Source organism: Cebus imitator, unplaced genomic scaffold, assembly GCF_001604975.1.
Source record: "Cebus imitator isolate Cc_AM_T3 unplaced genomic scaffold, Cebus_imitator-1.0 Scaffold374, whole genome shotgun sequence".
Lineage (NCBI taxonomy): Eukaryota > Metazoa > Chordata > Mammalia > Primates > Cebidae > Cebus > Cebus imitator.
The window spans coordinates 833392-839885 of NW_016107689.1; positions in this window are offsets into that span (position 1 = coordinate 833392).

The following is a 6494-nucleotide window of genomic DNA, read 5'->3' on the forward strand; positions in this document are numbered from 1 at the left end:
TGGTCTTGAAGCATACTAGTTCTTAAAAATATATTTAAGTTGTTTTGGGAAAAGCTTATAAAATGTTAATATAGAAACATTTAAAACAGGTATTTACTGTGTGCTATCACTATATCATAGCACATAAATATTTAATAGAGAAGAAAATTCAGGCAGAACACATTACATGCAAATAAATAAGTGTGAAGAAAATATGAGCCCATATTTTAAAAATACTGGATATGAGATATGATATCTAGGACTGACACAGATGACAGGTACTATAAAGATAAACGATGTTTTTTATTTGTCCTAATACTATCCTTGCATGTGGTGCTTAAAATCTAGATGATGGGTTGATGGGTGCAGCAAAACACCACAGCATATATACCTGCGTAACAAACCTGCACGTTTTGAACATGTATCCCAGAACTTAAAGTATAATAATAATAAAAACATTAGCAATGTGACATTTCCACTATATAGAAATTTAAAATGGCAAAACAAGGAGAAACCATTAATTTAAAAGCCAAGTATCTGAAAATAAACAGCACACACATATCGGTAAAAATTATGTCTGTCATCTATGAATTCACCCAAATAAGAAAATCAGAAGAAAATAGTAGCAAAATTGAAAAACAGTTTTCAATAAACATACAAATATATCTTCAACACTATTAGAGTAATTTTAATTAAAAATAATAACTAGTAATTTTATTTCAAGTGTCTTTTAAAAATTACAAAGATTGACAGTATTTTTTATTGCCAAGGTAGTAAATAGATTCTTCTGTCATAGGGGTAATGAAAAGTATTATGGAAGGCAATTTGACAGCAACAATTTCACTAAACTACCCTACAGAAATAAAATCTATTATAAACACATATGTAAAAGTACATTTATTACAGCATTTCATTAATATAGATGGCTTTGTCACAATTAATATACCTTAGGAAATATAATATATGCATTTATGTTTTGTCCATGCTGTAGCATCCTAGGACACAAATAAGAAGACTCAGTTCATTCTGCAGGCACTAACATGGAGAGGTACCTTAATAACAACTACATAGTGGTATTTTTAAAAGATATATATTTTATTGCATTTTAGGTTTTGGAGTACATGTGAAGAACATGCAAGATTGTTGCATAGGTACATACATGGCAATGTGGTTTGCTGCCTTCCTCCCATCACCTATATCTGGCATTTCTCCCCATGTTATCCCTCCCCAACTTCCCACCCCCTGATGTCCCTCCCCTAGTTCCCCCCTACAGACCCCAGTGTGTGATGTTCGCCTCACTGTGTCCATGTGTTCTCATTGTTGAATATCTGTCTATGGGTGAGAACACGTGGTGTCTGATTTTCTGTTCTTGTGTCAGTTTGCTGAGAATGATGGTTTCCAGGTTCATCCATGTCCCTACAAATGACACAACTCATCGTTTTTGATGGCTGCATAGTATTCCATGGTGTATATGTGCCACATTTTCCCTGTCCAGTCTATCATCGATGGGCATTTGGGTTTGTTCCAAGTCTTTGCTATTGTAAACAGTGCTGCAATGAACATTCTTGTGCATGTGTCCTTATAATAGAATGATTTATAATCCTTTGGATATATACTCAGTAATGGGATTGATTGCAGGGTCAAATGGAATTTCTATTTCTAGATCCTTGAAGAATCGCCACACTGTCTTCCACAATGGTTGAACTAATTTACACTCCCACCAACAATGTAAAAGTGTTCTTATTTCTCCACATTCTCTCCAGCATCTGTTGTCTCCAGATTCTTTGATGATCACCATTCTAGCTAGCGTGAGATGCTATCTCAGTGTAGTTTTGATTTGCAGTTCTCTAATGACAAGTGATGAGCATTTTTTCATGTTTCTTGGCCTCATATATGTCTTCTTTTGTAAAGTGTCTGTTCATAGCCTTTGCCCACTTTTGAATGGGCTTGTTTTTTTACTTTAAATCTGTTTTAGTTCTTTGTAGACTCTGGATATTAGCCCTTTGTTGGACGGGTAGATTGCAAAACTTTTTTCCCATTCTGTTGGTTGCTGATTCTCTCTAATGATTGTTTCTTTTGCTGTACAGAAGCTCTGGAGTTTAATTAGGTCCCATTTGTCTATTTTGGCTTTTGTTGTCAATGCTTTTGGTGTTTTAGTCGTGAAGTCCTTGCCTATGCCTATGTCCTGAATGGTTTTGCCAAGATTTTCTTCTAGGATTATTATGGTGTTATGTCTTATGTTTAAGTATTTAATCCATCTAGAGTTAATTTTAGTGTAAGGTGTCCGGAAGGGTCTAGTTTCTGCTTTCTGCACATGACTAGCCAGTTTTCCCAACACCATTTATTAAACAGGAAATCCTTTCCTCACTGCTTGCTTTTGTGAGGTTTATCAAAGATCATATGGTTGTAGATGAGTGGCATTGCCTCTGAAGCCTCTGTTCTGTTCCATTGGTCTATACCTCTGTTTTGGTACCAATACCATGCTGTTTTGATTACTGTAGACTTGTAGTATAGTTTGAAGTCAGGTAGTGTGATGCCTCCAGCTTTGTTCTTTTTGCTTAGAATTGACTTGGCTATGTGGGCTCTCTTTTAGTTCCATATGAAGTTTAAGTTGGTTTTTTCACAGTTCTGTGAAGAAGGTCATTGGTAGCTTGATGGGGATAGCATTGAATCTATAAATTACTTTGGGCAGTATGGCCATTTTCACAATATTGATTCTTCCTAACCATGAGCATGGAATGTTTCTCCATCTGTTTGTGTCCTCTCTTATTTCGTTGAGCAGTGGTTTGTAGTTCTCCTTGAAGAGGTCCTTTACATTCCTTGTTAGACGTATTTCTAGGTATTTTATTCTCATTGTAGCAATTGCAAATGGCAGTTCTTTCTTGATTTGGCTCTCTTTAAGTCTGTTATTGTTGTATAGGAATGCTTTTGATTTCTGCGCATTGATTTTTTATTCTGAGACTTTGCTGAAGTTGCTTATCAGTTTAAGGAGATTTTGGGGCTCAGACGATGGCGTCTTCTAAATATACAATCATGTCGTCTACAAAGAGAGACAATTTGATTTCCTCCTTTCCTAACTGAATATACTTTATTTCTTTTTCTTGCCTGATTGCTCTGCCCTTTCTCACCACTCCTATGCAATATAGTATTGAAAGTCTACATAGTGGTATTTGAGAAAATAATTCTAATGCTCAGTGCCTTACATGGTGGTTATTTTTAATGATAAAATATTCTGGTATTTAATGTTTTAGAAGGACTTCTGTAAGTGAGCTGGCCCTTAAAGTATAAGCTTCTGACCTGTTCCAGGATCTGGGTAACCCAGAGCAAACAACAATAATAAAAAAGGGAGAAAAATAAATCAATTTTAAAATACATTTTTAAAATTATAATATCACTTATTTCTAATTATTTTATTCTCTGTGATAATAAACCAATAATTTTAAAAAATAACAGCATATTAAAATTCACTGATGTTTTACTAACAACAAGAAGGCAAGTAAATAAGCCTTTCAATCACTGTATTTTTCCTTCCATTGTCAACTATACATGAGAAATCATTTAAATTTCCCTTAATATTGTATTACCTCATGGACAAAAAGAAAGACAGGAATTCATATTCCTTAAATCTGTCTTGAGCATTACTGTATTCAATTGGAATTTCTAAGTTGGTTTGGTGCTATATGACTTGCTAGTAATCAGAAAGCTAGCTTACAGCTGATTTACAGCACAAATCTGTTTTTTTTGAATGAATATTTCTATCTTATGAATACAAAATAGAATAAAAGTTATTTTCATATCTTTAAGACAGGATATTAAAAGTGATTAATAAACAAAAACTGTAAATCCATATATTTTGCAGACAATAATAAAGTGAGGATAGGGAAAAAAAACTTCAAGAATAACAACTCCCAATATTGAGCTGACCCAGAGATGCATTGTAAAGTTTGGTTTCAGTGAAAGCCATTTTCATGTCATCCTTGTCTCTCGATAAATCCTAATAATTTAGCAATGTTTTGGAGTAGATCATACTTCAAAAAATTAATTTTCATAGAATAAAATGTAATTTACTCACCTTATGTAAATACAAAATTAATTATGGAGAAAAATATTAAGACATGTCTTGAAAGGAGTTTATGTAGAAAACATCTATGTTTTCTAGCAAGCTATTTGATAAATGTCAATGGTCTTATGATGCTAGCAAAATGCGTTAACAGAAATACATTGAACTCAAATTCCTTAGATGTAATAAGATTTAGAAGAGTTGCCACGTATAGAGAAGTTAGACTTCCTTTATATTTTCCAATTTTTCTGTCTTGCCATTAACACATTTTTTTTGGGAGGGCCTGGTCACTATTATGTTCATCATCAGATATTAGCTCTCAGCAGCCATGATTGGGATTTGTAAAAGCTATGCTTAGCCATAGCTTATGGAATTAGAGTTTGACATTTGCCTCAAATTCCGTCACTCACTTGTCTTTCTCTTAAACTATGAATTGAATGTGCTAAAAACCCAAGTGATAGATAATATTATATAAAGTTTAGCATATTCTATCCCATTTAAACAGTTACCAATACTCAGGAAGGTATTCGTTTATTCTTATTATTTTATAGATGCGGAAAGTGAAATTCAGTGAAGTTATTTAACTTTTCCCAGGGCCCTAAATCTGGACACTGAGTTTATCTGTATCCAAAACACATATATTTTCAGCAATATCATACCAACTCTTTACGGAAAGTTGTCAGAGCCAGCGGGCTTGTTTACTGCTTATTTAAACATCCTGTTTAAAAACATGTCAGCAGTTATTTTGAGTACAAAATGTAAGCATCTTTTCAATAAATGGAAATTTAAAAACTGATTGTTGTGGTTTTTCTTAAAATTGAAATAATACTTAAGGGAGAAGAACAAATGTAATATATATGTAGATATAGATATAAATATCACACATAGGCATGTACAAATTACCTATCAAATTGCCTTAAAACTTAAAGGAATATATTGTCTTAATTATCGGTTACATATAATTCCAATCCCCTAAACTTAACTTGACTAAAATCCATTATCTAATTGCCATTTGATAAAAAACATTTAACTACCAATCAAATACAACATTTAATATTACTTATATTTTCATTATGTTTTTAGTATTATTCTCATTATTTTTCTTGACTATATAAATTTACCATTTAAAAGAAGAAAATGTCCTAATGCAGTATGGCAGTGTAGCAATTCCAGTATTGCAACCAATTTATTAACTCACTAATGTAATTAAAATAAATTACTCTTTTTCCCCAAGGTGGTGGACTAGAATATTTTAGCATACCTCAGTCACTTGGCAAAAGCAAAAGAGTGCATAAAGATGAGTTATTTAGCTTTAGTTTAAGAGGTATTCACCAATGGGAATCCACTGTACTATGAAGGACACCCCAGATTCCCTGGAGGAGGATGTAGGTAAACAGCCCACATGACATTGCCCAGCTCATAAAAAGATCCTGGAGCAAGGGTACCCTCTCCACTCCATACCTAGGCACATTTCCAGGCATTTGGAGCAACCACTTGTCTGGACGAACAGCCTGAGCCACCCCACCCTTCCTATGCAGAGATTGTGGTGCAATGGTGCCTTCTTTGCTTGACACCCGGACAGATCTTAGGGCTGTCAGAGCGTCCACTCACCCAGATAAGCAGCCTGAGCTATTCTATCCTTCCTGTGGAGACACTGTGGTGATGTGAGGTCCTCTTCACTCCACACCCAGGCAGATCTCTAGGTATTCAGAGCACCTGTTTGCCCAGATTGATAGCCTGACCTTTATTGCACAAAGATCATGGTACAGTTGTACCCTTTCCACTTCATGCTAAAGTATATCTGGAGGCAGCCAGAGCACCCTTTCCTCTGGATTTCCAGCCTGAGCTGCCCCACCCATGCTGTACAGAGATTGTGGTATAGTAAGACCCTCTGCACTTCATGTCCAGGCATATATCACCCTGGGAGCACCCAATTTCCTAGATTGGGAGTTTGCCTAATCTAGGAGTTTTCCTAACCAAGGAGTTTTCCCAGCTCCACATCTAGGCACACCTCACGTACTTGGTGGCAACCCACTGGATTCTCTCTTAGTGAATGCAGCCCTTGAAAATATAATTAAAGCTATCTAAATAGATTGGACCAAGCAAAATAAAGAATTTCAGAGCTTGAAGACCTGTGTTTTAAACTAATCCAGCCAGACAAAAAAAAGAAAAAATAATTTACAAAAATGAAAAAAGCCTTTTTGAGAAATATGGGACTATGTGAAGTGATCAGAGCAACAAATTACTGGCATTCTTAAGAAAAAAAGAAGAAGAAAATAAACCACCTGGAAAATATATTTGAGAGAATAATTCAAGAAAATTTCCCTAATCTTTTTAGAGAGGTAGGCATCCAGATATAAGAAATCCAGGGAACACTTGCGAGTTACTATACAAAATGAGGATCACCAAGGCATATACTCACTAGATTGTCCAAGGTCAATGCTAAAAAAAAAAA